At 38.5% G+C, this 26,375-nt stretch overlaps 1 protein-coding gene across 1 annotated transcript in view; it reads left to right on the plus strand.

Moving 5' to 3' along the window:
* Positions 1-26,375, plus strand: part of TBL1X (transducin beta like 1 X-linked) — a 398,056-nt gene that overhangs the window by 158,066 nt on the left and 213,615 nt on the right. The window contains exon 3 of the mRNA XM_082245440.1: positions 18,893-18,966. The gene's annotated coding sequence lies outside the window, so the exon portion shown is untranslated. The remainder of the gene's footprint in view (positions 1-18,892; positions 18,967-26,375) is intronic.

Genomic DNA, 26,375 nt, shown 5'->3' on the forward strand with positions numbered 1-26,375 from the left:
TTCTGCAATTGGTCAGAAGCGATCACCAGGTCCAGGCCAAAAATCATTGGCCTGGACCTGATGACTGATTAGTTCTGAAGCGAATTAGCACATTGTCCCCTAGACCCGCATGCGACTGACGTACAGTTACGTCGGTTCGTGCAGCCAAGCCACCTTGCCGCAGTGAGACTGAGGTGGGTGCTTGCACTGCTTGGCAACTGTTTAACCACTTGCTGTCCATGACAAGTTTTTAATTTTTCACACATAAAACTAGAAAAATATTAGAACCCCCCAAAAAATATATTTTCATAATGCAGTGGTCTTTGGAGAATAAAATGTTGCAATTTTTTATGTCACACAATATTCACGCAGCCATTTATCAAACGTAAATTTTCAGGGAAAAAATACACAAAAATTAATTTTAGTACATATATTATAATAACCATTTTTTGGTAAAAAAAATAAAACATGATGTTGCATCAAGTAAATATATGCCAAACATGTCATGTCTCAAAATAGCGTTTACCGGAGAAATGGCAACAAATGGCGGTGCCTAAAAATTTTCATAGGTGACACTTTTAAGACTTTACAGGTTGTCATTTTAGAGTTAATCCTAAATTATGATTCAAGAACTATTGCTCTAACTCTGAAGTTCATGACAATACTGCACAATCACTGTTTAAGTATATGTGTGGGACATTTGCTTCATCTGCATTTGCATGTATGCAAGAAAGGGAGGACTGGTGCTTTTAAATATATTTTTTAATTTTTTTAATGAACATTTACTTTTTTACACTTTTTTTCTATAGCAATTTGCCTTTATTGCTATAACAAGAGAGCTAACAAGCCCATTTTGTCATAGCATGGGCAGGTAAAACATACATTTTATGGGGACACCAGGGGTGTCTCATCTGCCCCCCAAAGCAGCTAATAAAGTATACATTGTGCTTGATTAGCTGATTCCCAGGCTATAATAGTCAGGGAATGTAAGTCTACATCAGAATGTAAGATTACATCATGGCTACCGCTGATGTGGCTTCATTGTATACTATTATTTTCCACCATCATGGGTATGAGGCAGTTGAATCCCTCTTAAATAGAGATGCTGGTTTAATTCTGGTACAGAGGGATTTTGTATTAAAATTACTGGAATTTGCTATGTTCCAAAACTACTTTTTGTTTGGGGCGGGTCTTTTTACCTTCAAAATAGGGGTGTTGCCATGGGGGCTAAATTTTCCCCCAGTATGGCCAGTTTATTCATAGCCAAATGGAAGGATGACATCATCTATACTGACAGAAGACCAGAAGAGATTTTCTGGGGGCGGTATATTGATGACCTCCTCCTCATTTGGAGTGGCAATCTTCCTTCCCTTGTTCTATATGGAATTGCTGAATCAGAACACTAGCGATATTTCATTACAGTATTAAGCTAGTTCATCCAAAATTCATTTTTGGGATTTTTTGGATTTGAACCTAAAAATCAAAGAAGTTTTGCTAATTACCTCCACCTACATTAAACCAACGGATCGAAACAGCTATATTGGGCAAGGTAGCTGCCATCACCACTCTTGGTTGAAATCGGTCCCTAAGAGTGAGTTCCTTCTTCTTAGATGGAACTTCACTCTCATAGAGGACTACCTGAGACAAGCTATGATGTTGAAGGGAAGATTTTTAGACAAGGGATATAATGAAGACAATTAGTGAAATAGAGAGCCAGGATAGAGCTGTCGTTATAAAAGGTGGCTCACAGAAAACTTAAACGAAAGAGAATAATTTTGCCTTCATCACTACCTACTCTAGACAACATTTCGACATCAAAAAGATAATGGCTGAAGATATTAAAAAATGATAGAGTGTTCGGCTCTTTTCTACCTGATTCTCCAGAAGTGGTCTTTCGGGGTATTGCTCCTAATATTTTTGATGCTCCCAATAGGGTTTCATTCTTCCAAAAATTTAAATGTTTTTTTCCTTGTCACATATTAACAGTATGTTGAAATATATATTTTTTTATCATGAATCTTATCCTTTGAATTGACAACGTTATTTGATTTTTTATTTTTAGATATGATGTACAATTTTAAATAATTGGTTAATTTTTTTTTTATTGACGTTGTATTTAGAAGTGGACATGCTCTTTTAATCCATTTACTTTTTATCCAATAAATGGAGACCTTTAGAGTGTATTTTATGAAATGTCATCACATTCATTTGGTATTGATATTGATTTCCTTATATGTTCTGTTTTTTCAGGAATGTAGATTCCAAAAAACTGTACTGCAGACATTAATGATTGCAGTTGACTATCTCAGATCAGAAACGCTAGATACTTCCGATGTCTGGAACGCATGACGTGGAAGTAGCAGGGATTTGATGTCCAATGTCGGAATGGCGTAAGTTCCGGCATTGACGTAATTTCCAGCTATTCCCCACAAAAGGGCGTGCTAGTGTGGTTAGGTCATGCCTGGGACGTTAGCCTATTGGCTGAAACTTGTCAGGCACTTGTGACAAACACACAAGCACACTAAAGCCATGGCGTTCAAATATCTACCGATGTACCATGTGTATTTTGATGCTGCAGTCCTGGAGCATTGAATTTGCTTTGCCACTCTGAAATCGTTACATGTTTGGTTGATGTCCATTTGCAAGATATATTGTATACTGCCCATCTTATTACTTTATCTGGTAAGGAGATTGGAGTGCTTCACGGTGGTGTGGTGTGCTTTACTTTATACAGAAGTTGGTGGAGGAATTTTATCTCCTAAGTCACCCACATTTATATGTGTTAGCGCTGCATATGCACTTACATTAACTATATTGTTATTACAATTTATGCTGGCTGCTTGGTGATTCATCTATATTTAGCAAAGCGCAGATTGTTCTCCTTTATAATAGTCAGGGAATGACAGCTTCCAAGCCGGAAGTGTCCTAATCCTTGTCACTTCCTGCTTTAATGGATGTTTCTCCATCTCATCTTCACTGATCCCAGCTGTTTACCGCAATTTCCAGTGGTGGCAACAGCAGGAGGGGGACAGCCATCATTAATACTGTAAAAGGGATTGTGCAACTGTAGAGCTGCTCAGATTACTTTTACTAAATAGCCGATCACTAGCTGTAAAAATTGACACCAACATCATGGTTGCAGCTGCAGCCATTTGCTGAAAATACATTTTTATATGTACGGTGGTCAGCAAGTGGTTAAACTTACCTGTTAAACTAAGTTAAATGTAACCTTTAACCTAACTTGCAAATGAACTTGAACATTTTCAAAAAAATTTTAAAACATTTTTCTAATCAGATTAAGTTAGAAAAATTTGTAACTCCTTGGTGGAAGCTGTGTGGATCTTGTGTAAAAACATTTATAAATTGACCCTTTAATCTATTTATCTTATAACTTTAGCCCTTTCTATATACCTAAAACATAACCCCAACATAAGTCCCTGACTGCATTCCTAAAAGTCCTTTAATGCTTAGCTAGCATTAACATAGATAATTCCAAAAATATCACCTAAACTATTTTATTGAATTTTTTTTTTGCTGTATGGTAAGTATGCAACTCTTTGGGTCAATACATTGGTACCAACTCCTGGTTGATTCCAAAACGGTACCATGAATGATGCTAATTTATTGTGCTTCTGAAATGAAGGCACCTGAATGTACATTTACCCTTTTTTTAACACTGCATGCAAAAAATTTGAAGCATTGAAGAGCATTCCAACATGTGTAGAAACAAAACTACATATAAGTCATTTTTAACCATATTATTGTGGAAACTTACCAAAGTTTACCAAAGCCAATATTACTTTCTCCTATCTCCATAAATGCTCTTTTGATTTTTAAAGCAAAGTAAAAAAAAAAAAAAAACAATAATAATAATCATATAGACAAGACCTAAGAGCACCCCAGATCTACCAGGTATTTAACAGTTACCCTGGTTACTTATTATTATTTTCTCTGGTCATTTATCCAGAGAAAAAAAATTGCAAATCATAGAAAAATTAATGCATATTTAGCTCAGTCAATAAATCACTATTATGCTGTACATAACCTGAATATTTTATGGGTTCTGCATGACATGATTGCAATTTTGTACATGATCCTAAAATAAATTATTGTATGGAGCTGTCTCAGTTGGTCATAGAGTACTGTATGTTTTTAATGACTTGAATGCATAGATGTCTCAGATTATGAAATGTTTAGCAGCTTGTAGTTTTCATCATTTTTATGATTAGTGTTCAATGTTTTATTATGATGCCAAAAGCTGAATAAAGGTGTCATCATGCTTTATGAAGAAGCTTTTCATCTGTTCCGATTTGTTTAGTCACCTGTAACCAACTGTTCTCTGAGCAGTTGTTTTAGTTTAGCCATTGTTTAGAATGGCACTAATTTCTAGGGCAGCATTGCCTTTAAAAGGAATATATTGTATGTTCTAATTATTTGAATAAAAATGTAAAATAGATCACCTTAATATAAATAATGCTTCTCTGTATGTGTTTAACCTGGTTTCTATGTAGAACCTGGGCACATATTTGGTGTTTGTTCAAGCTTCTTGCTTTACAGTGCTACAAAATGTCTGTATTACTACTTACAAAAGAAGTTGAGACTGTTTACATAGCAACGTGAGCATTTACTTAGCTGACTAAACAAAGTAAAGTTGGTTCTCTCTCCAAACCCAATAATTGTAAGAGCAATTTAAAAACAAATTGGGATTTTTGCCTACTCATTATTTGATGCTCAAAGTAAGCATATCTTCACCTTATTCAATAAGCTAAGTAAAAATTTACTTTGCAAAATGAACATTCACTCAGACTAAGGCCAGACATAGATGGTTCGCATCTCGTCCAGTTCAGCAGGAACTGGCCGAGATTTATACCGTGTGTGGGAAGGCTGAATGTACCAAGTTGATCAATCAATCGATCAACTTTGGTACAACCAGCCTTCCGGATTCACTTGCGATTATCGCTAGTGGCTGCTATAGCCGCTAGCAATAATCACTGTCTTCTCCTGGCTGGGACGGCTTCTCCCCTTCCTGCAGGCAATTACACGGCAGGAGGGATTCCCCTGTCAGCACTGTTTGTGTTGATTGGGGAAGCATCCAAATTTCTTTACTGTAACCCGTGGTTGCAGGCAGGACCAGACTGGGAATAAAATTCAGCCCTAGAAATAATTTCATACCAGCCCAATAGCATTAATATACCAGCCCAACAGCATGATATAATTTTTTTCTTGTTCATAAAAGGGAACACCATGCATTTTAAAGCACATTTGAAGAGTGTTTTTTATATATAGATAAGACAGATATGAAAGCACATAGGGCTTTATATATATATAAGAGCAAATTCCGGTTAAAAGTGCGGACATGGTACAGGAGGGGGTCATAGGCTGTGTGGACATGGTACAGGAGGACATGTCAGAGGCTTCGGACATGGTACAGGACATGCAGGGGCTGCGGGCATGGTACAGGAGATGCAGGAGCTGCAGACATAGTACAGGAGATGCAGGAGCTGCATACATGGTACAGGAGATGCAGGGGCTGCATACATGGTACAGGAGATGCAGGGGCTGTTGGCATGGAACAGGAGGACATGTCAGAGGCTGTTGACATGGTACAGGAGATGCAGAGGTTGCGAGCATGGTACAGGAGATGCAGGGGCTGCGGGCATGTTACAGGAGATATCAGAGGCTGTGCAGTTATGTTACAAGAGATGCAGAGGCTGCGTGCATGGTACAGGAAATGTCAGAGGCTGTGCGGGCATGATACAGGAGATTCAGAGGCTGCGGGCATGATACAGGAGATGCAGAGGCTGCATACATGGTACAGTAGATGTTGGGGCTGCGGGCATGGTACAGGAGATGCAGAGGCTGCGGGCATGGTACAGGACATGCAGAGGCTGCGGGCATGGTACAGGAGAAGCAGAGGCTGTGGGCATGGTACAGGAGATGCAGAGGCTGTGGGTATGGTACAGGAGATGCAGAGGCTGCGGGCATGGTACAGGAAAAACAGGGGCTGTGGAGGGGTCTTACTTACCGATCTGTGAGGTGCCTTACATTTAAAAATGGCCACCAGGCACCATCACGTCACTGCGCATGCACCGTCCACCGGAGAATGGCTTTCCCGAGTGGCAGTGGCGCATGTGCAGTTGACATGTCGGGCCAGCCGCAGTCATTTTTTTATGGATGCCACTGCCTTTCAGGCAGCCCCAGGGCAGGGGGACTTGCCAGCCTACTTAACAGTTTCTGCCTCTTTTAAGTAAATCAATACCTATGAGTTAGGTGGCTCGCTAAAATCAATACACTTCTTACGTGGCTGAATTTTTTTTGTTTTTAAGAATTGTTGAGTGAGAGAGAGTAGCTGCACTGGGCCCCTCTTATGGCTAACCTACAAAAATCCTTTTTAATGAAATATTAAACATTTTTATTTCTATAGTAATATCATTTTTATAATTACTTTATCACAATTTAAAAAAATATATATAAAAAGTTATTTTAACACAATAATCTTTCAAAATGTATTCTTACAGATAATACTGTATATTTTCTCTTTAAGTCTGAGTTTGGGACCAAAGGGGTTTTCAAAAATCTTGTTATGGAACAGTAAGTCATTCATAGTTAATGCCCCAGAGCTAATAGGAAATACATGAATTTTATAATTTATATATGCTTGTCAAGATGTTATCAATATACCATTTTCTGTAACGCTATGACTTCAGCACTTAATATTACTTGTAGTAACATATTTTTTTTCAGCCACAAAAGGAACATCTATGATGTTAGTAGTTTGTATTACAGTGGAATGTATTCTAGATCTCTGATATCATGGTAAAATAAAATTAAATTATCTTGAGTGTTGGCAGATAAAGTCAGTGATATGTCTTGAGATCTTATTAAACAGTCACTCCTTAATAGCAGTGTCTGTAAAAGTCGGTAAAGCTGCTGCTTCTTCATCTTTTTTTTTTTTTGGTTTTTGCAACTCACATTTTTTTTTAAAATCCTGCTGTATATAATATTACATTTAATATCAAGTTTTTCAAGCTACACAATGTATCAGATAGCATGTATATTCTTGTTCACCACAAAAAGTGATGCATGCTGAAGTCATAACATATGGGACACTGTAGCCTTGCTTCTTATAAAATAAACCATGTTTTTTGATATTTAAAAAAATGATAAATTATATTAGCAATTTACAGTGCACCCATACTAAAATTACATTTCTATCATGTCAATGCATCTTCTTTAAAGGCATACATGGAAAAATGCTGTAGTTCAGGCAGGGCCACTAACTGACCATTTTTGTCCAAACATCAGTTTTGTATGCCCTATGGCATACCGTGTGTAATCAAAGGCCAGGCTAGCTGCAATCTGATTTCTAAAATTAGTAAATTAGACCACTGAATGATTATATATAACTCGAGGCTCAATTCATGAAGAGGTATTTTCCAGTTTAAAATCTGAGGTAAAACAGCTATTAGCATTTTTTCCCCAAAATTTTTTGCAATTGACAAACAACGCCACTAAAATAAGGCAGTTTTTTTCATCAAAATGTGGTTATTCATGAAACCATTTGGTATTTTTTTCTCATGACGTGATATTCAGTGGAATGAATACAGTGGAGAAGAATTAGAACCCCTGACAGTTTTTATTGCTAATAAAGAGGTAAAATGGTTTAAAACCATAAAAATATGCCAACTCACTAAGTCAGTGCAGTCCCTGCAGCATATGTATTATTACAAAGGGGAGCTGCTTTCACAGGACACACGTGGAGTATCAAAAACAACTAAGTTAAATTAAGCAAATGCAAAATACCTTTATAAATTTCAAATATTAAATGAAAATAGTATCAAAAATGACATACATATTTAGATACCCTTCTTCCACTAAATAAAATACAGCTTTGTCTTTGGGGAGATTTCCTTACATTTACTGTCCCATAGCCAAAACAGGAAGTGGAAGGAAATCCCAAGGTACTCTTTGGAAGATTTCTCCTCTATTACATTTCTGGGGACATCGCAAAATTTGGGATTTTCTTTTACTTTTTACTTTCATTTGATAATCGTAAACAGGATAAATAGAGAGGGTTAATCTTCCTAATGGGGACACAGACAGCAATGCAACCCGACACAAACTCTAATCCTTCTCCACTCTGTCCAAAACTAATAAAAAAAAATTTTGTTTTGCCTTTAGTCATACTATAAGTAAATCAACCCCAAGATTCTATTCTGTGTTTTTCCATATTTAGGTTTATTTGCATTACTGTTGAGAGACTGTCACTGATACAAAAAGGTAGAGACTGCTCCAAATTGGCTATTATATTTTTACATTCCTTAACCACTTACCGCAAAGTGACGTAGAGGTACGTCGGCTAACTTTGCGCGGTTATACCGGGATGATACCATTCCGGTACTGTGGTTTAGAGCCGACGGTCGACTTTCCGTCGGTAACGACCGATGCGGCTCGGGAGCCGCTCGATCGTTACCCAGGTGAGTGGGAGGGGACGCCCCCCCCCTCCCGCCACCTTCTGTGACTTTGCCCGGGCCTCCCGTCCTATCGGGAGACCCAAGCACCCAGCCGGCGCGTCCGCCAGCTGGATGGAGTCCCGATCTAAGCCATAAGTGGCTTAGATCGGGTCTCCGATGACGTAACCCGGAGGTGGCGTCCATGACGTCACTTCCGGGTTACTCTGCTGCAAAAAGGCGGCAGATTTAAAAAACGACTGTATTCAAAAATGCCGTTTGCGGCATTTTGAATACATGGAAGTGTAGTGGAGGGGGTCTAGGGTCTTTTATACCCTCAATCCCTCCATTAAGAGTACCTGTCACTGCATATTGGTGTCACAAGGGATGTTTATACTGCTTGTGACAGCAATAAAAGTGATCAGATTTTTTTTTAAAAACCTGTAATAAAGTTTAAAAAAAAATTTTAGCTGCCCCCGTCACCGTTAGCTCGCGCGCGAAAGAAAACTTTTACGGAATTCGAGCCGCAAATGAAATCGCTGTTCAAAACACACATGGGAGGTATCACCGTGATTGCCAGAGCGTGAGCAATAATTAAAAAAAAAAGGGCTACACTATAACTCTAAACTGGTACCCGTTAAAACATTTTAAAACATCGCCTATTGAGATTTCTATTGACCATAGTTTGTCGCCATTCCACGGGTGTGCGCCATTTTAAACCGTAACATGTTGGGTATTTATTTACTCGGCGTGACATCATCTTTCACAATATACAAAAAAAATGGGCTAACTTTACTGTTTAGTATATTTTAAATGCATTGAAATGTGATTTTTCGTAATTTTTCCAAAAAAAATGGCGTTGTCCGCCGGTCACTCTGCGATCGGCGGGGGAGAGGGAGAAAGTCAGGCGGCTTGTGTAAACAAGCTGCCTGTCATTCTCCCCTGTGTATGAAGGATGTTCATACGGTTCTACTATGTAGAACCGTTGATCACTCTTCATACATCTGAAGCCACAGCCAATCACAGTAGAAAGCACGCCCCTAGGGACACACATAGCCCCCCCTTTCAAAAAAAAGTTAACCCCTTCACTGCCAGTGTATTTTTACAGTAACAGTGCATATGTATAGCACTGATTACTGTAGAAATGTCACTGGTAACCCCAAAAGTGTCAAAAATGTCAGTCAAGGGTCCGATCTGTCCACCGCAATGTCGCAGTACCGCAAAAAAAATCGCAGATCGCCGCCATTACGCGTTTAAAAAAAAAACAACAAAAATGACAAAAATCTTTCCCTTTGTTAGTAAACGCGATAACTTTTGCGCAAACCAATCAAAATACGCTTTTTGCGATTTTTTCTACCAAACATAGGTAGCATAAAACAAATTGGTCGAAAACGTTAAAAAATTTAGATTTTTACATTTTTTTGGGGGGGAATTTCATATAAAAAAATGTGAAAAATATTGCTATTTTTGCAAAATTTACGCTCTTTTTTTGTTTATAGCGCGTGATCAAAAAATCGCACAGGTGATCAAATACCACCAAAAGAAAGCTCTGTTTGTGGGGAAAAAAGGACGCAAAATTTGTTTAGATATAGCGTCGCACGACCGCGCAATTGTCAGTTAAAGTCACGCAGTGCCGAATCGCAAAATACCCCCTGGTTAGGAAGGGGGTAAAATCTTCCGGGGCTTAAGTGGTTAACAGACAATTGCGTGGTCGTGCGACACTGTACCCAAATAAAATTGATATCCTTTTTTTCCCCGAACATAGCTTTCTTTTGGTGGTATTTTATCACCTGTGTGATTTTTTTTGCGCTATAAACAGAAAAAGAGTGACAATTTTGAAAAAATAACAATATTTTTCAAATTTTTTTATATGAAATTCTCAAAAAATATATAAAAATCAAAATTTTTTAACATTTCAGGCGAATTTGTTTTCTGCTACATATTTTTGGTAAAAAAAATTGCAATAAGCGTATTTTGATTGGTTTGCGCAAAAGTTATTGCGTTTACTAACTACAGGAAATATTTATGTCATTTTTATTGCAATGGCGGTGATCTGCAATTTCTTTTGCGGGACTGCGACATTGCGGCGGACAGATCGGACCCCTAACTGACATTTTTTAAACTTTTGGGGGTACCAGTGACATTACTACAGTAATTAGTGCTAAAAATATGCACTGTTACTGTAAAAATTACACTGGCAGGGAAGGGGTTAACTGTACTGGTGATCAAGGGGTTAAATGTGTCCCTAGGGGCATGATTCTAACTGTCAGGGGGCGTGGCTTGTGAAGTAATAACAGAGACATGCGATCCTATATAGCAGGATCACATAGCCCCTGTGATCACTTCAGGGAGAATGACAGACGACTGTGTTTACATCAGTCCTTCTCTCTCTGCTGCGGGAGATCGCCGGCGGTCATCAGAGCTGCCGGTCACACTCACTGGCACCCCAGCTAACGAGTGGGGGCAGGAGCGTGCCGCCGGCGGCGTACGCTCGCCCCCTAGAGTCTCCTGAGCGAGCGACGTAGTACTTTGCCCAGAAGCGCCTGCCTGCCGCAGTAAAACTGCGGTGGGCGGGGCTGAAGTGGTTAAAGACAGATCTTGATTCCTGTTAATGATCAGGGACCGCTGTGACAGCCCTTGCTTTCAGAAACATTTTAATGGATGGAAGCGAGTAAAGGGGTTAAGCTAAATACAGAGTATTTGTTTCTTTATATAACAGAATAGATTCTTTGTTTCAAGCATGCAGAAATGTCCCATGATTCTTCATAATTAGAGCGGATACAACTCTACTTTTATTTTAGGTCTTACCAAGTGTTTTCAATACCAGTTTAAATTTTAGGCTTGAGAATCAAGATCTTCTTTAACTCCTGCATCTTTTTTATGAGCTTGGCTGGCGTATGTCATTTGCACACCTTTATTGGGAAATATGCAGCATTGCATAATATATTAACACTGTATAAATAAAGCATAAAAATTATAATATTCTTAAGGGCCCATTCACAGCAGATTGTGGTGCAGGAAACCTGCATTCCATACTCAATTTCCAGCATCGCATTCAAATGCACTGGGTGTGCGATCTGTTGTGGGTGTCAATGTAATCCTAATGACATCGCAAACATAGTGCATTAGCCTGCATCAGATTTCATGGTACCACAGTACCATACATCTGGTTGCAGTGTGTTTTTATGAGTAGTGTATGCACTACTTTTGGTGCGATCCAGTGTGATTTCACTACATTCAAATTAATGGGCTGAAAATCGCACAGCATTGACTTGCACATTGAGGTGTGAACCAGTTCTAAATCTTTGTAAAACATTCTTGCCTGAACAAATACTTTATAACATTTTTTTACCTTTACAAAATATAACATAATCAAAATAACACTTCACGGTACCTATTACACAGAGCTCAATATGATGTTAATTTTACTTTTCAAGTAAAAAATAACATTAACTTCAGTGATAACAATAAATAATTTAAGACACAAAGCCAAGACTGCTGTTCATTGCTCTGTTTTGATCGCAAAATAACTTTGATGACTGATCAATAGTATTAAATTACAGCCATAACTCATAAAAAAAAATAACGTCAAAGTCCACCTTAGACAAGCCTAAATAAATAAATTAAGCATTGCCTGGACTATTGTAAAAATTAAAAAAGCAGTTCCCCTGCAATACTCATCCTAACTCCCGCGCTGTACCCCTCTTCCAGGTTAAATGATGTCCAGCATTATTCAGCCATTTTTTCTGTGAGCCCAAGGTTTTAATGGCTAGATGATTTTACTGGAGAATATGTTGATGTCCTCTGCATCATTAAGAATTTGGCTACCGCCAGAGTAAGAGAGCAAAGAGAACTTTACTGGACTAATAGATATATATGATGAGATTTGGGTTCAGTTCTGATCTGGGTTTAAGTTGAATCCAGTTCCTTCAACATTTTGGCACTTGGCAAAAATGTTGTCCCAAATTGCCCAGTTCAGTTGATGATTGACGATGGATTTACATTGCTGGACATTGTGATTAATGTAGATTTACATTTAAGCATATTAGTGACATTTTTTATTTTATATTCAATTGCACTGCTATAAAATGACTTTTGGAAGGTATATTATAGCTTACAGGTATTCCCTCACTAGGTTCGACCTAGAGGTACCTGGAACCCCCTCCTCCCTTTTCTCTGCCCTCTGCCCTTTTCTCTGCCCTCCTTCTTGCCACTATCTTGGCCTTTTCCCTGTTACCTTTCTCTTGTTATGGTTTCCCTTTATAGGTAGCCAACACTCCGAAATTCACAATTACACTACAGTGAGCTCTCATGCAAATGCTCTTCTGATACCAAGTTTCATGCACCTTGTTAGTTAGAGAGTTTTAAAGCAACAGGCACTCTTCACATGTTCCAGATTGCTAGACTTTAGAATGTACCATCCAAGACTTGTTATGCATCTTATGCCTATACATATATATAACCCCTTGTGTGTTCAATATCTTGACTAATGTTGTGCTACTTACTTACCTTTTTTTAGTCCATGTACGGACCGATGTTTGGTTGTATCACTATTCTTTTTCCCAACCAATAAAATACTTGAACAAGGAAATATTTGTGGGAATGAGTAAGTGGTGCTAATGTTCGTCTGTATTCTTTCCCCTGGGAGGAAGTAGATATCTGGAGTCCCCTGTATTCTAAAGGGGCTTCCAGATTCTTTTATAAGTCCCCCTAACAAACTCCCATTTTTTTGGGGAGGGAATAAAGGTGGGATAGAAGCGTCGTTTCCCCTAACATTGAGACAAGGAGCCTTGCCAGGAGGGGGATGCATTTCCACCTCTCCTTCCAAAGTACCCCCCATGTTGAAAGCCTTGTGACCTTGTCTGGTTCAATAGCCTCATGCTTACTGCTCTCCCTTTCCTGCTTACTCAGGCTACATGTCTGGATAAGGTCCGAAGCCCCATGCCTTTTTTTTCTGTTTTCTATTTAACAGGATGGTATGTATTTTTTAAGGGGCTTTCCCTTAAAATTCCACTTAGACCGTTACCCAATTATGCAGCCTGGGTGACCAGGAAATTGAGTCTGCTTACTCAGGCTGCATGTCTAGATAAGGTCTGAAACCCCATGCCCTTTTTCTATTTAAATGGATGGTATGTATTTCTTAAGGGACCTCCATAATATTTCAATTAGACCCTTACCCAGGTATGCAGCAGGAAATTGGGCCTGCGCCCCCCCATCCCATTCCCTCCTGAACTCCACCTGGCCACCCAGGCTGCATGCCTGAGTAAGGGCCCAGGTTGAATATTAGGGAGAACCACATACTGTTTTTTTTTTCCCATTTTTTTTTTTTTTGCACTGTCACTTTTAAAGATGAACAACGTCTTACTGTTCTGTAGCCTCCACATGCATTTTTGTGGCATCTCCCAAACCTGGTATTTAAAGGCTGTGTGTGTTTTCAATGTTGCCCTTTAAGCAGCATGAAAAGCCCTTCTCCCCACTAAACTGTATTAAAAAAAATTTGCATTGGTTTATGCCCCCCTTTGCAGTATCCAGCTACTCATACCCTTATTTAATAGCTAATTTGCTAAGCCAGGTCTTCGTAGATTTGCAGTGGTCTGATACTCCTTCCATTTCAATATTATCGCTTGCACAGTGCTCCTTGGAATGTTTAAAGCTTGGGAAATCTTTTTGTATCCAAATCCGGCTTTAAACTTCTCCACAACAGTATCTCGGCCCTGCCTGGTGTGTTCCTTGTTCTTCATGATGCTCTCTGTGCTTTAAACAGACCTGAGACTATCACAGTGCAGGTGCATTTATACGGAGAATTGATTACACACAGGTGGATTCTATTTATCATCATTAGTCATTTGGGTCAACATTGGATCATTCAGAGATCCTCACTGAACTTCTGGAGAGAGTTTGCTGCCCTGAAAGTAAAGGGGCTGAATAATTTTGCACGACCAATTTTTCAGTTTTTTATTTGTTAACAAAGTTTAAAATATCCAATAAATTTCACTCTACTTCATGATTGTGTCCCACTTGTTGTTGATTCTTCACAAAAAATTACAGTTTTATATCTTTATGTTTGAAGCCTGAAATTTGGCAAAAGGTCGCAAAGTTCAAGGGGGCCGAATACTTTTGCAAGGCACTGTAGGTGCACAAAATGAACAAAACCTTTAAAGAACAAAACCATTAAGAACAAAGAACAAAACCATTAAAACATGATTTTCACACAAAAACAAAAACATAATAATGAATATTTACTGCAAATCAGTGTGACTTCTGCTGTTGCTTCGTACGATGCTATGAGGATCGGTTTGTTGATGGGTACAAAGCCGAGAACAGGCAGACTAGCCTTTTCATCGAATCTGGCTCTCCTCACCTTGAATTCAGCGAGCGTTGTGTTCTTGTATTTTCCATCTCCATGCAGCTTAAGGAAGTGTTCTCTTAGTTTTGCCGGTGCTAGACTAGAATTGCTCAACTTGGCATTGCAAATCATGCAGTTAAGACGCTGACTCCCATCACGTTCCGTTATACATGTGAATCCATATTGTACATATTCGTCCGACCACTTTCTTTTTTTGCTCGACATACTGTAGTTAGTATGAATGGATTAATATGAAGAAAGAAATCACACGACGTACCATCACGACAGTTAAAATTCGACTACTGGGCGCGCCAAATTCCCTGCAGCACAGATTGGCCAAGAGATGTTGCGTGATCACCTGCAGCCAATGAGCGGGGTGTGTCATCATGAATCATATGAGTCGGGTGTGTGTCTTGACCTTCGCCGAACCCGCGAGACTGACTCACCGAACCCCTGGGGTTCGATCGAACCCAGGTTAAGAACCATTGCTTTAATGGGTTTTTGGGTTTGCAAACCTTACACTCTATTTGCCAAACTCTGCTCAAACTGATCTATTTGTCATACAATACTGCAATGCATAGATCTGCAGAAACCCTTAATTTGACTAAAAAATACTTTCATGAGGTAGCTCAAAGTGTAATGATTGTATGTATCCTGCAGCCCTGTATTTAAACTAGTAAAAGATTAGTTAAAAATGAGGTCTGATGAATTACTGTGGGTTACAGTCCTTGACACTTAGCCACTGTATTTTCTGCTAGGTATTACTGTACATAGGGCTAAAAGTCTTTGATTGCAAAAAGTGATTAATACAGAAATAAATTTGCAGCATTTCCATACTGCAGAAGATATACACCTTTCCAATCAGCCATGCAGCAATTATCTACTACCTCTCTAAAATAAAGGCCTTGTCATCATTTGTTATGTGATTACTAAATTATGACAATTGTTATCTTACAAGCCATACTGCTTATTTTTAATAGTACATGTAAATTGTGAGTTTTAAAAAATTACTGTTATCTGAGGCAAGTAAAGGGCAGAAGATGAAAAAATTAAAGCCAACTACTTTTAACAATATTTCAGTAGAAATCACAGAGACACGGAGGCAACTGTATACCTCAGGATCTGTATTAATATGTAACTGTATAAAGCAGACCAAAAATAAATATTGTATATATACTGTATATACTATACAGTATATATACAATATTATATCATGTATTGTTATGTAATGTATATGTTGTTTTAGGTAATCATGTATGGTTTTCAGGTGTATATAAGGTTTGACCTATTCATATATTGTTGAGCGAGCCGATACTGACATAAGGAATATTATTTGGGCAGCAGGAGAAAACCTAAGCCATAATTGGAATCAACCTTTTATTTACCATCTGTTCAAACCTGCAGTGTATCACTTCACCTATGCTTTTCAATTTAATAACAATGTCCTTCACTTTTCAACTTTGCTTAGCGTTCATCCTTTCCTATTCTGGCCCCACTTTTCATGGAGCTTTATTGATGAAATATACATTATGTTATGAGATACTAAGAATGTTATGGAGTTTTTTGTATGCACTTTATGGGCTTCAGTATAACACTGACTTTTCTGGTGTAAATTTAAAAAAAGGTTAGAAATCTGACCATTGTTGTGGGCTGTAGTTTAGTATTTTAGAGTTTCCTGGCAGCCCTGTCTGGGTTTGAACTACCCTTTATTAGTGATTCATGGTTCGTTATGCCACTGGCCTGGAAGAAATTTTCAATAAGCCACTGTCTCAGAATATGTTGACTTTAGACTTCCTATCACAGACAATGCTAAAGAGAATGATTGTAAAGCCATTTGAAGGGTGTGCTATAGGGAGCACAAATGATGAAGCATTGTGGTAGTACTCTCATGTCATGTGTCTTTAGTCTGTGAATGTCTCCTGAAGAATTCCCCCAGACTCTGAATAACTCCTATACAATCTCTGACATTCTCTTGGACTTTCATCATATCTGAAGTTCTGAAGTCTCTGACCATTACTTGTAGCATGCCTGTAGTCTTTGACCATCTGTTGTTGCATATCTGCAGGCTCTCAAATACTACTTTCCGTAGTATTATATTCACTAAATGTTATGTCCAACTCATTGGTGATGTCAGTAGCCATACTTGAGGATCCCTATATCAAGAATGTTAATCACATTGTTGAGTCGCTCATTGTGATTGACATGGATCTACTTCATGGGTTGACACTGGATTTACATCAGGAGACATTGTTCATTTTTTTCCAATAAAATGTTTACAGTGGTGTGGCTGTTTTCATTACTATTTACCTTTTTGTTTGTGAATGAGTAACAAGAGGTACTATCTGACCCATGCTCATTCACATGACGGGGGGGGGGATATCTGGGGGCCCTCTTATTCTGGTGGGATCTTCCAGATTCTGATAAGTTCCCACCGTAGACCCCAACACCAACATTCCTTTTGGTAGACAAGGTGTGAGTATGAATCTGTCTCCCCCTATTTTGACCTACCAGACTGTATGTCTGGATAAGGGTCTTTTTAAATTTTGGACCCCACTCCATTTTTTTTCTCTTGAAGCAAGCATGCATCTTCCCCCTGAACCATTCTAGGACACATGCTCTTGACAATGAGACTGTACCTTGCAGGGGGGGGCAGCCAAGTATTCCCCCTTGTAAATCAACTTGTCCTCATGTTAATGGTAAAATGGGCTTCATCCCCAGATCCTGCTCCCCTAAAAGGAATGGAGGAGTCTGTGGGGGACTAGTATGAATCTGAAATCCCCTTGAGAATAAGGAGGCCCCAGGTATCCACCTACCAAATGAATAAATGGGCTACATAGTACCCCTTGTTACTCATTTACAAACAAAAAAGGTAAGCAGTAATTAAAAACATCCACACCATTAAAAAACACCTTTGTTAGATTTTGTTTATTGTCTCTTGATTTAAATCCAACATCAATCACATTGTTCAGCAATATAGATCAACGTCCTTCAGGATGATCATCAGCTGACGATGTTTACTCCTCACTATAATGATGATTCCCTACCACTACTCCCGTAAAAATGACAACTTCCAAGTTCTGCTGAAATGTAAACACAGTGGCAAGACTGTAGTTGACCTAATATTGTCATAAAGTTTCCCAAAGGATCCCCAGCCTGTTGGTTTAAAAATAAGCCAGCCAGAATGTAAAAAAAAAAGAAAAACTTTTTAAGGAGTACATCCCACTGTTCTGCAGATTCACATGCATGTCTTCGGAATCCCCAAAGCATGTAATTTAGGACATCTGTGTATTTTTAATCTTGCCCTTCAAGTTGCATTAAAAGACCCTCTTCTACTGAGTGGTATTAAACAAAATTGCCATGACACATGTCCCAGATTTGGCAACGAAAGACTTGGAGTGGTGTTTGAAAATATATTTGGGTTTAACATTTTTTTGCTTAATTCCCTGAACCTCTTGCGAGCTAAACTTTGCCCGGTTTACCCATCCCTAGTAATGAAAAGTTATTTTCTTCAATACTTGTCTGTCTCCTAACCGACTCCAAGGGTGTGTTTTTAAAATCCAAAGATTAAAGGTTGAGGAAGTTAAACAAGATATACTGTACAACATAGTGTTCTGAATAAGACCCCTACCAAGTTATATCTCAGATCGCAGCTTCATTTACAGTACCTGGACACACACCATTTAAAGCCACCTGTATGTGAACAGTATGTTTTTTTATAGTTTTAACTATAATTTTTTTTTTTTTTTGTTTAAATATGTTTATTTAGTTTTGCATATAAAACAAGTTCACATTGTTGAGCGGATGCAGCCACTATTGTTAATCAACTATAAAAAAAAATTTTGATGTAGTTTTTGAAACACAAAATCTCTTTTCAGCATAAAATTATTTTAGTTTAAAATTTTAGAGGTTTGCCAATGGTGTATTATTCAAGTTATGCAAGAGAGTGGACACAGACAGCTTCCAGCTGTTTGTAGTGTGTCATAAAATATAAGGTTCTTAAAGTCATAAATTCAAAAGCTCACATCTTTGTTTCCCTTTTTATTCTTCAGTTTGAATAAACATGCTTTAAATCAAAATCTTAGCTGCCTTGAACTTTAATTTTCCTCTTTGCTTGCAGGTGTCTGATCTTTGGAAGCTGGCTGTTCTAAGGAATAAAACAGAACAACGTGGATTGGCTAGATTCACCCCACTGTAAGTGAAATGCTGTGCATGACACAGATAACTTATTTGAATTTGTCTACTTATAGTCACTGTACTACTATTGTCTTGGGTAGTATAGCAGAAATGGCATCTGCTTTTGGCACATAACAAAAATATTTTTTATTTCCATAGTAATAAGTTCCGTAATGCTGGAAATGCATTTTCATATTTAAAAATATTTTCCAAAGTAGTTTTCTTGGTTTTTTTTTTGTTTTGTTTTTTTAACCTTGGCATCTTGGTTTGTGGATCTGGCCCCGAAAATCACAACCTGTGTGTTAACATCTGGAAAAATGAGTGGGCCTTTTTGGCAAAGCATTGTGCAATTGGAAGTAGATAATTGGAATGGATGTTTTTACTCTATTAGAATATAAACTGGATTATGTGTGTTCTTTAGAAAGGCAAGAGGCAAATCAAGTATTACCCAAAGAATTTTAGTTATGCTTTTATATTCTATTTATATGTAATAATTTTCTTATCTAACCTACTGTTCTTTTAATATTTTACTCTATATTATGAAGTCAAGAAACTCAAAATACTCAGTAGTGGAAAACAATCTTACATTGTATAAAAAGTATTACGTAAATACTAAGGAGAAATATCATTAGCATTGCTGAGTATAAACATTTCAGGTTAGGATATTCTAAAATAATTTAAAACATTCCTACTAAATATAATAAAGAACACAACTTTGGAACAGAGTACTAAACAGGCTCATTGGTCTTGGATACTGTTAATGGTGATAATAAAGTAATAGGGTCTACTCATTTTTACATCTCCCTAACTCCCATTTGATTTTGGAAGTTCAAAGAAAATACTAAGAATTAGAACATTGCCTATGTGCTAAGTTAAAGCAGAGTTATGGCGTTTCTAGATTTTATTCTGATAGTTATAAATGTTAACTATTTATAATTTGGAAATATTAGTTACAGGCTGGTTAAAGTGCACCTGTCAGAAACTTTACAAGTTTGCATGAATACACTTTTGATATACCATAATACACAGCAATAATATCATTTTTCAAAACAAGCTGCTTGTTATATCACTGAATCTTAACGGCAGGCAGAGAATATCATTCAAACATATTGTGGCAGGACAAGGCTGTGCTACTATTTAATATTGAGGTCTGGGCCAGCTTTTTCAGAAAACAAGCACACTGTTGGCACGGGTGTGTGCTGGCTTCATGTTAGAGACCAAGTTCGAGGTCAGCTCCCCAACATCTTGAGGAGGTCAGTGTGTGAAGGGAGCTGTGAGAGGTGTACATCATGGTGTACAGTACAGGTCAGGACAGACAAAGGCCCAAGCCTGTGAGGATGTAGCAGCTGGAAACTGCAGGACAAGAAGTCAAGCTAACAAAGGTACAACGTTTTGTGCACACACTAAAAATGAATGTTAGATGGTCTGGAGGACCTAGGGATGAGGCGTGAGCAGTGTAGCTTTAAAGAGAGCCACAAGGCTGAATTTAATTTGTTTGTCATATTGATGGTAAGAACCTGCATGGGAAGATTTTCATTTTGAATTTTTTGTTTTCTTTCAAATAAAAGTGGGTAGAAAAAGCCCTAAAACGTACTTCTGGCAGGGAGTGAACTCACTGTTTTGCACTAACATTGAGCTACACAACCCCCAACTTGTCACAATATTCATCAATAGCCAAGAAGAGAGCAGAGACCCAGCAGGCCCATCCCCTTCAGGATGACTGCAGAAAACTAAAGGATGGGGTGAATACAAGAGCAGTCACCTTACATTAGAGAAAGAGCTTCAGCCCATCCTCTCCCTTCCCTGATTGGCTAACTGTCTTTGATTGACAGCAGCAGCCACCAATGGGGCCGCTGCTGTGTCTCAGCCAATCAGGCAGGAGAATCACAGATGGTTGAGATGCTTGTGGACATCGTTGGACAGAGAGGGACCTCAGGTAAGCATTAAGGGGGCTGCTGCACACAGAAGGCTTTTTATCTTAATGCATAGAAAGCATTAATATAAAAAACCTTTTGCCTTTACAACTCCTTTAAAAAGACTGTATCGTCTCTGAGTTAGAAGTTAACTCCAGAAGGTCGATATATCGATAATGCCCTAACAAAGGTGAATTATTCCTACCCATGAGAAATGCAGATGAAAGTATAGTGGGTTAGCAGATGGGTGAGTATTTTGATCCCTGTGAGAGGTAATTAAAGTGGAACTTCACTCAAAAAGTGAAGTGCTGCTCATTAGCTTCAACTCCCCCCCCATTCCCCACACGGGTTTTTTTTTTTTTTTTAGGGGATACCATTTTTAATGTTACCCTCTCCCACTTCCACAATCCTCATCTAGGCACGAGTAACGACCCTTGCCCTGCTCTTCCCCACCTGCAACATCTTGGGACATGTCACATATCCCGGGATACTGGAGGACCATTCACAGTGTGCTGTGCAAGCTTGCGTATGCTCAGTGGGAAGCCAGCTGTTAATCCTTGGTGAGTCACAGCCAGCTCCCATATCCAAGAAGACATGGCCAGGGACCCAGATGGGTAAGAAGAACCAGCTGTGGTAATATAGCGCTAGACTCCAGACACTGGTAAGTGCCTGTCTTTTAAAAGTCAGCAGCTACAGTATTTGTAAAAAAACAAAAAAAAAAAAAAAATGGAGTTCCTCTTTAAGTGTGAGTGCTATATATAAACGTTACCTAGCATGCATGCATTTAAAATGAAAAATATATCTGGTGCCAGTTTTCCTTTAGAAGAGATTGCATTTTAGGTGACATCTAAATATGAAACCTTGCTCTTTTGAAAATGTGATCCGTTATAGAATGGGAAAAGACATGTTTTGAATGGATACTTTATACTCCTAACCATATTAGGGTTTAAATAGAACTGTTTTTATGCAGAAGACCATAACTTCAAGATAGGCATGTATTTTACACGTGTGGTTATGTCTCAAAATGGCTTTGTGTGGTTTCTAACTTATCATAAGCCCATCCAATCTTTAGGTCAGTGTGAGTTTTGTTGTGGTGTTTGTGGCTTTTTTTTCTTTTAGTAAACCAGCATAAATGTTTGTCACTTTGTCATCCACTCAGGTTTCCTGTACTAACACACTTTGCAATATACTGTATGTTAACAACTTTTTAAAGAATTTCTAATTTATAAATGGCTGGTATAAACCTATCCCATTTTGCACCAAGATGAATTAAAGATACTTATCCTTTTATTAAATTGTGCTCCTGTACATCTGCCTTTTTATCTTAATCATTTCTGCTATTACAAGCTAGGTCAGGAGCCACAAAACCCAACCCTATTTCCTTACAGTTCTGCTGACAAAGATATCAACAGAGATTTTATCTTTGGCTGGAAATGTGATATATTATAAACTCATCTGAATCTAGTCTCCGTCTCCGGTTATGTGTAACGGCTGCACAGAATGTGAAAAGAAAACAGGTGGACTTGACAACAATCAAACAATGCATATATTCACGATATCACTGGAAAGCTTACATTAATTTGAAATTTGTATCTATTTAAAATGAGCTTTTGCCATCTGTTTTACTCTGCTACTGAAGACAGGGGAAATTGAAAACTTTGATCTGCACTCATGGATGAGGTTGAAGTAGATGAAATGCACAAATTAGTAAATATTTAATGCAAGCTGAGCAATGGCATTGGAACTGGGGTCAAGGCAGCCATAGCCACGACTAGGTCCTTGTTCCATGAGGCTTGATCCTACTCTGCTGCCACCACTTACAACGTTTACTTTTAGTGGAGAGCTAGCAGTATAAAATTCCAGGCTAGAAATGCACAGGGAACAACTTCCAATGCATTGCCTGTACTTGGTAATTGTTTGAAAGTTAAAGCAGAACTTCACCTAAAAGAGGAGGTTCTACTTTTCTACCTCTTCCTCTCCTCCTCTGTTATTTTTGGATACTTTTTTTATTTTTATGGAGCCAGTACCTGGTTTTGACATTTCGCCTGGACCCTTGAGGTCCCAGAGGTCTCTGCGACCATTAACAGAGCACAGCACAGCTCGCACATGGGTAGTGGGGAGCTGGCTGTGAAGCCACAAGGAGTCACAGCCTGCCAGCACCAGGGACCTGAAGGCTGGTGAAGATCCAGCCCGGGTAAGGAATCCTTGGACAGGTAAGTGTCCCTTTAATAAAAGTCAGCAGGTACAGTATTTGTAGCTGCAGACTTTAAATTCTTTCGTACAGAGTGACGATCCTCTTTAAGATCTAACTACACTGACCACCTAATTTTGAATGTACATACTAGAAAAAAGGTGGTACTAGAAAAAAGTGCAGTAAAAATTTCAGATAGATGTCTTCTTGTTTTTTTCCAAAGCCCATCGGTACAGGAACTCAACCACAACCCCCCAAAACCCCCCTCCCCCCATACACACACTCTCCAAACCGCATTAAATAGTGGGTGTTTTCAAATTTCATTAACAGTTGGAGGGTCTTAAAGGGGCATTGAAAACCAGGAGTGCAGAGTTCAGGGGTGCGCTACATACATAGTGCAGAGTTCAGGTGTGCGCTACACACAGTGTGCAAAATTCAGCCTTCTTCCACAGCTGCTTACCTCTGCATCCCTCACTCACATCTCACCTTCACCCCTCTTCAGCTCTGACCTCTGCATGCAACCCCCCCTCCACTGCCCCCATCCTCTCCCCACCTCCTTAAAAGCTTTACCATCTTCCACATGTTTTTTCTTTTATTGCTGTATTAAGCTGAAGCACCCAGTTGGTTCTAGTACCCCCCCCCCCAGTTGGTTCTGCCTCTCTCACTTTTGGGGAGATTGTCTAATGGGGGTGTCAGCATCTGCACTGCAGCCCGGGCATCTGCATCTCAGTGGTAGCCAGGAGATTAGATTTATGTGAGCCATTGGGAGACAAGCTGTCACTTGATAGACCTCTGTGTTTACAAGTGATAGTGGTGAGCAGGGAGCAGAAGGCCTGGGCCCGAGGGCCAGCTGAATAAAAGCCCCTGCCACCCACTATAAAATGTGGTCATGTGATAAGCAAGATTGCCAAAACAAATCTAGTGGAACTTTGCTGTCAGACTATCTATCAATATATTGACAGTATCACTCTATTTATCATTTTCTCTCTATCTGGCTGTCTTTGTACATGTTTTCGTTAGCTGTTTCCATGTGCGTACATATCAAGGAAGACATTGCTGTGTTTTTTTCAAGGTCAGGTTGCTCACAAAATGAAGCTTTTAAAATATGTTTATATGTGTTTCTTATTTTTGCTTAATAGCACCAGGAACAGTATCATTTTTAGAAAGAGCACTTTATGAACTTGTGTTCTGTTCTGGGATATCTAATGTCCCATGCTATGTATGCTCTCAGCTTTGGTGAGACACAGTATAGAGAAAAGACCTGGCAGGTAGACAGGTCACAGTTTCAGTTGATCAAGCCGTTCAATGAACAGGATATCCAACCTACAATATATATATTTATATATACTGTATATACATTTTTCTTAGAAATAAATTATATAGATTAGAAAAAAAATGTAAATTCATTAGTTGAAAAAAAAATTATTATCATTTTGAAGCGAAACCCTGGGGTGGTAGGCATTAGCTATCCATACATGTTTGGAAGATGTATCTTGCATATTTAGAATATGCACATTCCTATTAACAAATGAGGTTGACTATCATAGTCATGGATCAGTAGACATCTATAGTATGGTGAACTTAGTGCAAACTCCACCAATATCTTCAAATGTCTGAGCTTTCATTCAGATATGACAGCGGGGATTGCAGAGGCTGCTGCATGTATATGTCTGCAATTTAGGCCCCTTTTACACTTTTTCCACGCTTTTCCATGGCAACAAAAGTGCATAAAAACTATTTCCCATTAAATCCTATGTAAATGTCCTCGCTGCAGGTGCGCTGCACTATGAAAAGTCCTGCATGCTGCATCTTTGGTGCAGTTTTCAAAAGCACATCAAAAAGGCATATTGTAAGTCAATAGGAAAAAATTAAAAGTGCATCAGTGAAGGGCCCTTAGACTGAAATTAGTTTAGGGTTTTTTCTATCTGAGAAGATAGCAAATACTTCCACGTGTATAGTGTGTAGTGAAGGAGATTTATACGAGTAACTTAGAAGTGACATACTGGACCAGAATGTGAAATCCCAAACCTAAATATTAATACCCAAATAATCATGAAGTTGGTTTATGAGTTCACAGTTTATTAAATCTGACATTCTGTTAGAAATGTTTTATTCTGGATGTTCAAGAACAATATCAAACCTGACAAATGGGACCATAGAAAATAAAAAAGAAGTGTATTTTCATTTCCATAAAGCACTATATTGCTATACATAGAGCAGAGCTACTGTAGGTGTCACATGACGCAGGTCTGAATGTAAATGTCATATGCCAGTGGACCATGTGAAGAACACCTGATGTGCTTTTATAGAACATGCAGATTGTGTTAATATTTATAGAGAAGACCAAACCATTTTGTCTATTAAAGCTATTTGATGCAAACTATAACTCTGCAGAAGCACTGAAAATACAAAACTACTGTATAACAACAATAACCAGTATTCTGCTTGGTGAGGATAAGCTTTAATTCTTCTCCAATATTCAGAGTCTTAGATATCCAATGTTAGGAAAAAAATTAAACCCTTTTACAAAAAAAAAAAAATGAAGAGATGCTAAAATTACATGAGTAACACTATAAACTTTAATTAAACAATGGTGATGTCAAAAGCATAACATAATACACACTTGTAATATTATGTGGAGTATATTGCTGTTATGTTCCTATTTGTAATTATGGTGCCAGCATTCTGTGTAGGTTAAGAGACAACTGCATCAAACATACAGGTCCTTTATTGGAGTTGACCAAACTATGTTACACAATACCATAGAAAATGTGTTTGCAGTTCATTAATAATGCTATTGCCACTTTAGCAAAAAATACTTTTGGTGCAATAGTGTTAAAAAATACACACATAGACACATAGAGATGAAACAAGTTTCCCTACATAAGTTTTACATGCATATCTGCTGTCTTCCACTTTATATATTCTTTAGAAAGTGTTGTGTTGGTGCACACTGTGTGACAGCTGATTGGAGGAAAAGCACACACACCTACTCCACATTGGCAGAGGAAGGAAGGAATGTGCTGTGAATAGACCAGCTCTCTGCTAATTTATCTCAGTTGATGGAGAACTTGTCAGAAGTTATCATGCTGATAACAGAAAGCTACAGGACTTAGGGCCTTGGAGAGAGATACACTGCAGATATATGTGCCTTGGTCAAATTTCATGAATCCGGTTTATAGCCACTTTAATGCACTTCTGTCCTAAAACACTGGTATCCTTGGTTTGAATTAGGACACTATTTGCATAGAGTTAGCACGTTTTCCCTGCAATCATGTGTGTGGTCCCTATAGGTACTCCTGTTTCCTCCCACACCCAAAGAC

This window comes from Pelophylax lessonae, assembly GCF_965119305.1.
Source record: "Pelophylax lessonae genome assembly, chromosome: 2".
NCBI lineage: Eukaryota > Metazoa > Chordata > Amphibia > Anura > Ranidae > Pelophylax > Pelophylax lessonae.